This window comes from Protopterus annectens, chromosome 5.part1 (genome assembly GCF_019279795.1).
Source record: "Protopterus annectens isolate FY-2018-M chromosome 5.part1, PAN1.0, whole genome shotgun sequence".
NCBI lineage: Eukaryota > Metazoa > Chordata > Ceratodontiformes > Protopteridae > Protopterus > Protopterus annectens.
Genome location: NC_056736.1, coordinates 76,566,831 through 76,579,171, shown reverse-complemented (window position 1 = coordinate 76,579,171; position 12,341 = coordinate 76,566,831).

Sequence of the window (12,341 nt, the reverse complement as noted above, 5' to 3'; positions counted from 1 at the left end):
GTTTTCTGTAATCTGTTTTGCTATACTGTTACTCAGTATCAGAACTGTCCCCAGGTCAAGTCATATATTATGCAACTATAATTTGACTGATATATGCGAGACCTAGATTGTTTTCATTGCAATTAAAATAGTTATCTTTGTAAATATTTAGAATCATTAGTCCCTAAAAAAAAATATTATAAAAAAATCACCTTGGATAATACCAAAATATCTATACTATATGAAAGAGACAATGTATAGTTATATTCCAGCAATAACTGGGCTTGAATAATTAATTTGAGATATGAAATCATTATAATGTAAATGTTCCAAAGTTAATGTCTACCTTCTTGCTAAGTAGAAATACAATAAACAACAGTTCACATTTATTTCTCCCTACACCGAATACAGTGAAGTACAAGCTTTATTCTGTAACTGAGTATTTTTGTTCAGCAAGGACAGACAAACATGTAGTTTTAAAGTGAATTTAAAGCTGCCTGTTTTCCTTGGGTCTACAAAACATTTGGAATAATGTAACTGTGATATCCCCATGCTGGGCCAGTAATCAAGAAGCCTCAATCCTCACCACTGACACAGGAGAGGGAGTTTCACTGGAATACAAATGGATACACTCAGTATTTCCAGATGCAGACCTCTCTGCATCAAACACAATTTCCCTTAAGAGCAGCCAGGGGACATGATCAGTGCGGGGGCTGGTTCCTCTCTATATCTGTCCAGCACCCCAGTAAGACTCCTCACTGACATATCTTAGAGTTGAGTCCTTAGCTGGGGTTCTAAGCTAAGTCCTCCCACACCCTCTCTGTGAAACCATTGCTTTGTGTCCCTGCTCCAAGCAGCTGATAGACACACTCTTTGAGACTTGAGCTACACACACACACACACACACACACACACACACACACACACACACACACACACACACACACACACACACACACACAGACACGCACGCACGCGCGCACACACACACACACACACACACACACACACACACACACACACACACACACACACACACCTGGGAAAGACTGGCACAGATTCACCTGCTGTGCCTCCTTCTGCCCAGACCATAAGATAGTTATCACTGCCACCAGAACCCCTGCCAGCTACTTCAAGGTTCTTACAAGGGTACCCAATTATACTGAGTGAAATTAATATTAATACAAATGGTAATGTTGACCAAACAGGAAGGCTTTCAGGAGTGGACAGAGTTATCACCAAAGAAATATATGCAAATACTCTCAAAGCTTATAACTTTTCTAAAAAAAGGACCACCCACAATGAAAAGTTTAGATATATTTAATAACAAATAATAAAAGAGCAAGAAAATACTAAATATCTATTCACAGTAAACACCAGAGATTCAGTCACAGAGAATATTAAAAATAACACAGATGGAAAGTTTCACACAGTTATAGAAAAGCAGTATTTAGCTAACCTCACTATCTATTCCTTCTGGACTAAAGGAATTACTGTTCCTAACTGAATAGAGCAAGGCAAGATGATTTGGGTGAGTGGTCCTTGTTGTCAGATCCAAGACAGAATGCAGAATGCTGTAAGCAGACTCCTAATAATATCTAAATATTATTTCTGAGTTGATTACACAATAACATCACATCTGGTCATCTGACTCTGTTTCCCAGACTCACCAACACTAGAAGCTGCTAGGGTTTTAGCACCTCTGTATTGTCATACACACAGATAGAGCTTTGCTCAGATCACCTGGAAGTCATAAAACCATTTCATTCTTCCTACAGGAGCAACCAACTATTCTCTAGCACAAGCATTATGTCTCTGGTTTCATTCAAAACTGTGGGATAACATCTTTATGGCTTAACCCACAAAGTAATTTAATTTCAAGAATATTTTGAAAAGTCAGGTGGATTAAGATTAAAGATGATTGACTTTAATAATTGACTTAGTTTCTGGTGTCATTTTAAGGGGGTGCAATATTTGTCAGCATGGAAGGAGATGGTCAGCAGACCATGCTACTTTGTCAGGGATGGTCTTCACCTCTCCCCTCTAGGCTTTCAAATATTAGCCAAAACATTGTCTTCCTCCATAGTGACTTTTTTATGCAATGCCAAACTGAAAGTATTTCCGACATAGCAAATCAAAACCAAGCAAATCTAAAGGCATTACTGCTCAATGGTAGGAGCCTAAACAAAAAACTCCACTTCCCTAGAAGCTCTCTTTACCCTAGAGAATGCTGACATCTGTGCGGTCACTGAGACATGGTTTAAAACTGCGAACAGCACATCAACAGTGCTATGTTATAATGCCTTCCACACATTTAGGCCAACTACATCACAGGTAGGGACAGAAGGTGGAGGTGTCTCTATTTCCATCAAAGATAAATATACTTTAAGGCTGGTCAGACAGGACAATGCACTTGAGCTGCTCCATGTTCAAATAACCATAGGCAAAATGTAATACCACTTCCTTGCAAGGTATAGGTCTCCTCTATGACCCAGGAAACCCATATCATGTATTTAAACTTAGAAACACTAACCATCCAATCCAATACCATATTCATGGGTGACTTTAGTTACCCCACTATTAACTGGGAATTATATATGACACCAGATGTACACACACAGAGATTCCTGGATTTTGTAAAGACAAATTCCCTGGACCAGATAGTCAATACACCAACCAGGGGTGCAACCATACTGGATCTGATCCTCACTAATATGGGAGAGTGCTGCCCACCCCTACTGTAATGCCTTCCCTGGTAAGGTCAGAACACAAAATGGTCTCCTTTTAAGTAAAAACAAAAACTGGACCCCCAGCTGAACTTGGAATATTCAGGAACTATTCTAAGGCAAATCTCATGCTATTAAGTGAGAACCTGGCAAATTTCAAGCCCACATAAACTCTGGGAACACTGCTGCCTATGCAGAACTGTTCACAAAAACCCTGTATAAGCATGTTAACAGCTGCATAGAGGCAGCTGTACCTGCCAGGAAGAAGCACAGCACTAACTCAAAAAACAAGCCACCCTGGTGGAATCACAAAATCAGTAGGTTGTATAACAGGAGGAAGAAAATCATGGCAAAAATTAGGAGGTGCAGCACTCAGCAGGATAAAAGCGCTCTCTTCAAACTAAACAAACAACTCAGAGGACAGATAAAGTCTACCAAAGTCATATTTGAGGTAAGTTTGGCCTCCTAGTCCAAGGACAACCACAAAGCATTTTTTAGCTATGTCTGCAACCTCAAGGGCAACACACAATCGTGTGCAGAGCTCATTGTAAGTGGAGCCACCTATACTGAGCCAGAAGACATAGCAAACCTCCTGGCTGATAAATTCAGCTCCACCTTGAACCCGTTTCTCCCCGTCAACCTTCCCTCAGGAAATATCCTCAAATATAACTCCCCCTACTATCACTAGAGAACAGGTCCTTAATACTCTCTCTAAGACCAAGAACACTGCATCTATGGGCCCAGACAATATCTCAGGATGCCTTCTAAATAGCATGAAACATGACCTATCAGGGCCTCTGCAATTACTATTTAACTGTAGCCCCCAAACAGGTTTTGTTCCTCATGAATGGAGAAAGGCAACAGTCATCCTTCTGCACAAAGGTGGGCCATCAACAGGCCCTGGAAACTACAGACCCATAAGTCTGACAAGTCTTGTATGTAAAGCCATGGAAATAATTATCATGGAGATGATCAATAGAGATATAGTAAACCTCTGGATATTGGACCCAACTCAGTTTGGTTTCATCAAGGGCAGTCCATGCATAATCAACCTGCTGGACTTCTTTGAGAAGATCACCAAAGCAATGGATGAGGGCAAAATCATTCACACTACCTACCTTGACCTGACCAAGGCATTTGACATAATAACCAACTCGGGCATTGTTGACAAACTCAAGAGGTTAGGTACAAACCCGTATGTCACCCGATGGATAGCCAACTGGCTCACAGACAGGACCCAGGAAGTTAGAATTGGGGAGTCCACCTCTACAAAGAGGCCAGTCACAAGTGGAGTCCCTCAGGGATCAGTCCTTGGATAACTCCTTTTTGGCATTTACTTCTCAGAAGTCAAGGCCAATGTCAGTGCTCCATGGCTAACTAAATTTGCAGATAATTGCAAATTAGGAGTTGTCACTGAATCTCACACTGATACAAACATTCTCTAGCAGGGGCTGATACAGACAAACAACTGGTGTCAGAGCCATGGACTAAAACTAAATGCCAAGAAATGCATAATAGTATCCTTTGGGAAGTCATCCATCCCTGGTAAATATCATATTGACAACACTCCCCTTAGAGCTGACACAGTATTCAGGGACTTGGGGACACTCATAGATAGTAATCAAGCCTTTGACCATCATTTGTCTTCAGTGGTGAGAACATCATTCTGTATTGCGCAACGTATAAACAAATGTATGGCATCTAAGTCCAAGGAAGTCATTGTTCCACTGTATTCGGCATTCATCAGACCTATCATTGAGTACAATGCTCCCTTTGGTATGTACCTAACCAGGCATATTCAACAACTGGAACGTCCACAGAGGTTCCTCACTAAAAGAATACAGGGCATAAGTAAAATGTCCTATGCAGACCACCTCAAGGCCCTATCCCTGTATTCTGTCTCCTACAGGCTTTTGAGGGGAGATCTATGCCTAGCATATAGAGCATTGTCAGACCTCAGTCTGACGGACCTCCTTCTTATCCATAAAACAAACAGCACCAGAATTACACATTCTAAAGACTTAAACATTGTCTGTGATATAAATATGTCCTGCTGGACAGATAGGTTTGTATCCAAGATACCACCACGTCTAGGGAACAGGCTCCCCATCCATGTGAAGCAGAGTTCCTCCCTAACTCAATTCAAGTGCAACTTGGACAATTGGATGGGAAACCAGAAATTCAACACTGGTTTGGCACCTTTGTCTCCGATGGACACAGGTAACCTGTAAATGGTTAATTTCCCACACCCCTGCTTACACTTATCAAGGACATCAGAACTTGTCAGAGATTCGGGATACATGGCTAGGCTTAAAAAGGCTCTTGTGGTCATTAGCCTAGTAAATACCTATGAACCTCTTCACTTCCAGTATATGCTGTTACAATGTATATGTTTAATTCAGTTACAATAATATGTGTACATTTCTTTTCCTAACAGCAGGGCACACTATTGATGCATTTTAACACAAGCAAACCTCAGAAATACATTTTCAGCACAAGCATATGTACAAATCACCTTGATATACAAATGGCATATAATTATTTACAAAATTTCAGCTAGCTGTGCTTTCATATGTTAGAAATCCACTGCCCTATTTCTCCTGGCGTGGCTGGCAGTACCTCCTATTGTCACACCTCTCCCCCATTTGAAGACTCAAGCTAGTTTTTCAAGTGCCCCTTGAGAAACATAGCTTGAGAGGAATGAGCCTATCTAGGAATACATTACCTCATGCCCTGTCTTGGGACCACATTTTCATTGGCATTGCTAACCGCTCTATGGTGGTACACTGCCATATCATATGCCTGCAACCCTAAGCTCCACCTTATTAACTTGACATTTTGCTGGCTGGTTTGATTTAGCCATGTTAAGAGGGTGTGATCTGTAACTACAGTGAATTTCATTCCATACAGATAGGGTTGAAGTTTCTGCAGTCCCTATACTATGGCTATGCATTCTTTTTCTACTGCTGCATAACATTCCTCCTTAGGTTGGAGTCTATGGCTGAGATATACCACTGGGTGCTCTTCTCCCCGTGAAGAAACCTGGCTGAATACAGCCCCCACCCCATGGTTTAAAGCATCCACCTGCACAATGAATTATTTGCTGTAATCTGGACTGGCTAACACAGGTGGTCCTCCCAAAGTCCCTTTAAGATTTTCTAATGACTGCTCACAGACTGGAGTCCACACTGTCTTGTCTGGCCTGTTTTTTTTTCCTAGTCAGGTCTGTGAGGGGAGCAGCTATTTTACTATAATTGGGAACAAACTTTCTATACTACCCCACTGTCCCCAAGAATGCCCTCACCTGTTTTTTGGTAAAAGGGCCAGGCCAAGCCTGAATGGCTTCTACTTTGGCAGGTTCTGGCCTGATCTTACAACTCCCCATTCTATGTCCCAGGGAGGAGACCTCCGCCATACCCACCTGACACTTACTGGTCTTAATGGTCAACCCTGCCCTTTGCAGTCTGTCCAGGACCTCCCTGACATGCTGAAGGTGCTCTTGCCAGCAATGGCTGTAAATGGCAATATCATCCAGGTAAGCAAGGGCAAACCCTCCTGTTCCTGCTAGGATATGATCTACCAGCCTCTGGAAGGTCGCTGGGGTATTCTTCATCCCAAAGGGCATCTTTGTGAACTTGTATAATCCAAAAGGCATCACAAAGGATGACCTTTCTCTAGCTGTGGGAGTCAAGGGAACCTGCTGGTAGCCCTTGGTCAGATCAGTAGTGGTCAGATACTTAGCCCCACCCAGCTGCTCTAAGGCTTCATCTGCCTTAGGCATGGGGTAAGCATCTGACTCTGTGTGACTGTTTAATTTCATGTAGTCCAAACAGAACCTGGTACTCCCATCTTCCTTTGGTACCAGCACCACTAGGGAGGCCCAGGGACTGCTGGACTCCTGGATTACCCCCATTTCCAACATTTCCTATATTTCCTCCCTCAGAATCTGTTTGATTCTCTCAGGCACCCTATAAGGGGCCTGCTTCATAGGCCTTTGGGGTCCTGTATCCACATGATGCTGCACCAGGTGGGTGCACCCTGGTTTCACAGTGAACATGTCCCCAAACTCCTGTAACACTACTGGGATTTCTTGAACCATGGTAGGGGATAGCTGCTGGGATATTGTTACCCCTTCCACTGAGGTATCCGTCCAAACCTCACTGAGGAGATTAGCCACCAGATCCCCATCACTCTCCTCCTGCCATCCACTGCAAATACTCAGCACCAGGGCCTCCCTATCATGGTAAGTTTTGATCAGGTCAACACGGTAGAATTTGTGTCCCTGGCTCTTGTCTAGCAGGTCTACCATATAATTAACATCACTGACCTTCCTTACTACTTTGAAGCATCCCTCCCAAGCTGCCTGCAGCTTATTGTGTCTGACAGGAATGAGAGCCATAACCTGCTGACCCACAGCATACTCACTAGCTGGAGCATTCCTACCATACCAAACTTTTTTCTGCTGTTGAGCTCCTGCCAGATTCTCCTGGGCCAAGCCCATGAGCTCCCTGAGCCTGGTCCTGAGGTTTAGGACATATGCCACAACAGACTCCTTGTGTGATTCACACTCTCCCTCCCACTCATTACGAATTCAATCTAAAGATCCCCTCATCCTATGCCCATACAGCAACTCAAATGGTGAAAAACCTGTGGATTCCTGGGGTACCTCTCTGTAAGTAAACAGCAGATGGGGCAAATATTTGTCCCACTCTCTCTTAAACTGGTCTGCAAATGCCCAAAGCATGGTCTTTAGTGTAGAGTTTAACCTCTCCACAAGACCATTAGTCTGAGAATGGTAAAGAGTGGTCTTTAGGTGCTTCACCCCACAGTGCTTCCACAGACAACCCAGTAGGTCCGACATGAAATTGGCACCTGTGTCAGTCAGTATTTCTCTTGGGAAACCTACCCTGCTGAAAATCTCTAGCAAAACATTTGCCACCTTTTCTGCCTCAATGGAAGACCAAGTCACTGCCTCAGGGTATTTACTAGCATTATCTACTACAACCAGGATATACTTCTTCCCTGTGGAGCTTGGGGTACTCAGAGGCCTCACAATATCCACAGCTACCCTCTGAAATGGCTCCTCAATCACAAGCAAAGGCATCAAATGAGCTATGACCACATCTCCTGCCTTGCCTACTTTGTGGCACTGCTCACAGGTCCTGCAGTACCATGTTACATCCCTTGCAATCCCAGACCAATAAAAGTACTGCATAATATGTCTGTATGCCCATATGATCTGTGAAAGGAATGCCATGGGCTATGGCGAGAAGTGCAAGATGGTAGGCTCTAGGCAATACCAACTTTGGGATATCCTCAAACACACCTACTTACCTGCTTCCTCTTCCATGCTCCCAGTCAAGGTGAACACTGACCAATGGCATTTGGAATGGGGGTCCCTCCTAAAGCTCTGACTGGAGTAAACTGCCCAAGCAAGTACTGTTCCTCTTTAACCACTGCAGGCTTCACTGTAGTTATGTCAGAGACTGTGTCTCTTTTAGTAGTGGCCTGTTTTCATTCTACTAAGATAGGATATAACCTCTGGTGATAGTTTGAAACCCCTGTTGTCTCCAGGCAACTTACCACTGGCATACTGTTATTCCCACTTGCTGGCTTCCCCACCTTTTGTTCTCCACCTTGCCTCCATGGGTATTTATATTCTACATGGCTGTACTGGTTACATTTGAAACATTTAACCCTTGATCCTGGACATGTACCTGTACTAGTGGCTTCCCCTGTAACTGGAGGATTCTGTTGGGGTCGTTTAGGCTGCCCACCATGTGTTCTCTTATGTCCATATGCAGCCCTGGGTACCCCCTTCTTGTGCAGTTATGCCCTGCTTGCTAAATAGAGATCCCATTTTTCCCCCAGATCATCTGCAGTGTTGCACTCTCAGTCTGCCAACCAGATTCTTATGCCCTCAGGCAAACTGCTAAGGGCTTGTTCCCTCACCAAAAGGTCTGCCAGCCCTTCAAAAGTGGTGACATGACACCCACTCACCCACCTATGAAAATAAGTGCTTAACTCAGCAATATAATCACACACACTTTCCTCTGCCTTGTGTCTATGCTCAAGAAATTTTTTTTCTGTACACTTCAGGTGTTAATTTAAAACATTCCAATAAACATTTTTTTAAACTGTATCATACTTTAAGCAATCAGTATCCGACAATTTGGAAATAGCAGTCACAGCTTTACCATGGAGTAAGGGGGTCAGAAACCATACCCTGAGCCCTTGGTCAACATTATACTGTTTACATACCCTTTCAAATATATGAATAAAACAAAATTAAAATTATCACCCTCTGTAAATTGTGGAAGAAATGTCCTGATTTGTATTGCTTTTGGGGTTTGGTTATTCCCTTCCTCATTACCTCTATGACCCAGGCAAAGAGTCAGCATCTCCTTCTCATGTTGATGCTGCTTTTAATTTTTTTGAGTCTCCAAATGCCATAGTCTCTCTGCTGATTCTTCTTTGATCTCCAAATGCCACAGTTTCTCTATTGATTCTAATTCCAAATGTTTGGCCTCCAGTTCAAGTCTCTTTAACTGCAGACAGATTTTTAAGTCCTCCGAAGAAAGGTTGAACTGTCCTGTTTCTGAGGGCTGCAAATTCCCATCACCAGACTGGTTATCCTCGTGGATGCTGGTCTGAGCTGTGACTAAGGCTGAAATCATTTCGTTAGTTAGGCTGGCATACGCCAGTCCTTTGGCTTCACACACCTTGGTCAACTGATTCTTTGTCAGCTTGCCATAATCCTCTGCTGACTTCTTCACCTGCTTTCCCTGACTAAATTAAACTAACAAAAAAGAAATAAAAAACTTTATAAACCACACCAAAACAGCTCACAGTTGAACGAATACCACACAGAACCGACCAGTGAAAAAATAGTTATTTTTTATTAAAAATACACGTTAATTCTCTAGCACCTCGTCTGTGGACAGCCTTTGACAGAGTACAATCACAAATATAAAAAACAAAGCTTTTTATACTCTTTAAACTAAATTAATTATTTAATTAGAAAAACAATTAATCAATTATAAATTACTTAATTGCATTATACCAAACACTTCCAAGTGCATTCTTGATTTAAGCCTCTAGGGCACATGGTGTCAAACTTTAAAATCAACATTGTTTCTTTTTTTCTTAATACATTTTTTATGTGTTGATCTACCATTAATTCATTAGTTTCCACTTTTTCCAAAATAGTTGCTTGTAACCCCTCCAGGTTACTGTTATGAAATTCTTTAAAATGAACTGCCACTGGACTAGTTAATTTACTTTTCCTTATATCTCTTATGTGTTCTTTGAGTCTACATGAAAATTGCATTTTACTTTCCCCCACATAACATTTTTTACAGGGACATTTTAAACCATATATGATTTTCTCTGTATTACAACTACAAACGCCTCTTACTTGGAACCTTTTTCCATTAATATCTGTGAATTATTTTACTATGAACTCACATATACTACATTTTAACTCACATATACTACATTTTAACTCGCATATACTACATTTTCCGCAAGAAAATGTACCTAACATTTCTGGATATTGAACTAGCCCTACTTGAGGCATTCTAAACTTCCCATGTACTAAAAAATCTTTTATGCTTCTACTTCTCCTAAAGGAGAAGCTCATATTCTTGTTTTGTAACAAATCGACTTCCCCTTTTAATTTTAACCAAGAATATTTTACTTGTTCTTTTACTATCTCTGAAAAAATGTAAAATGTTGAAGTAAAATAAATACATTATTGTTCTCCTTTATTTTCCTTCTTTTCTTGTTTGTTGCCACTCCTTTGATTCCACTTTGCTACTTTTTCCAATCCCTGTTCCACCTCTGCTATTGGATATCCTCTCTTACAAAACTTATATTTCCTTATCTATAGGGTTACTACACCACCTCTTTACCCTAAGAAATTCTGCATATGGTATGGATTTTATAGTATGTGGGGGATGGCAATTGGAACCATGTAACACAAAATTTGTTTCTGAGAACTTTCTAAGTATTTTTGTTCTTAACTTGCAGTTTTTCCTACCCATTACTTCAATATCCAAATAATAAACTTCATCATCGATCTGTAATCCAGCAAAACTTACTCCCACTTCATTATCATGTAACTTATTAACAAATGCTTCCACTTTATTGTGTCCCCCCTTATACACAAATATCAAATTGTCAATATATCAGAAGTATTTAACTACATATTCTTTATAAAATTCAGTAGTATAAATATATTGACTTTCAAAATATCCCATGAATATATTTGCATAAGTGGGGGCAAAAGCTGCCCCCATTGCTGTACCTTGTAACTGCCTATACAGGCAGCCATTAAATTCAAATATGTTGTTTTTTTTAAATGCAACAAAACCAAATCTGGTTACATACTGTATAACTGGGGCTTCTCTCAGAAAAAAATGTATAGCTTTAATACAATCTTTGTGCTTGATGTTAGTATACAAGCTTACAGCATTCATTACAATAAAGTACATTCCTTCCGACCATATCATTTCCTTATCTTACCTAGAAAGTCAAAAACATCTTTAATATAAGAAAACATTTTCTCCACAGTCTGTTGATTCTAATTCCAAATGTTTGGCCTCCAGCTCAAGTCTCTTTAACTGCAGACAGATTTTTAAGTCCTCTGAAGAAAGGTTGAACTGTCCTGTTTCTGATGGCTGCAAATTCCCATCACCAGACTGGTTATCCTTCTGGATGCTGGTCTGAGCTGTGACTAAGGTTGAAATAATTTCCTCTTTAGTCAGGTTGGCATACACCAGTCCTTTGGCTTCACACACCTTGGCCAAATGGTTCTTTGTCAGCTTGCCATAATCCTCTGCTGACGTCTGCACCTGCTTTCCCTGACTAAATTAAACTAACAAAAAAGAAATAAAAACTATTGTGCTATGAAACTCTGAATGCTCAGTGTGTGGCTGCTGAGAGAATGTACAACTTTAGTAACAACTGCATCCAGGCTACAGAAGTTCAATATCCACACCATTGTTCACCAATATGTGATGCGCACCACTGCTACCAATATGTGACATCCCCACTCTGTAATCAAGGAAACTCAATCCTCACCACTGACACTTGAGAGGAACGTTCAATTGGAATACAAATAGATGCTCTCAGTATTTACAGATGCAGACCTCTCTGCATCAAGCACAATTTATCTTAATAGCACACAGGGAACATACTCAGTCCCTTCCCCAACATTCCACTCTCTCCTTAAAAAAAAAAAAAAAAAAAAAAAAAAAAGAAAGGCATCTGTCCTGCAAACAAAATATCTTCCCATACATAGCTCTCCATTTTTCCTACACCTATACTGCCATCCATCAATCATCACAGAAATTAATCAACAAAGTTATGTTGCCCACACCCCTCCCTCTGGGATTTGAGTCTCCAAATTCCAAATTGTCCACAACATGCACATCTGTTGCTGTACAAAAAAATGGAGAGGTATGGTCCTTTCCTACACTTGTCCTGCACATCTCTATCTGCATTTCATATTGTTTTTTCCCCCTGCTTGCCCCCAATTCACCACTTTCCTATCACCCCTTTTTTCTTTTCTTTTTTTGGAAATAGTGTGTGTTTAAGAGCCACTTGGCATCACAGTGAGTAGCTCAAACCCAC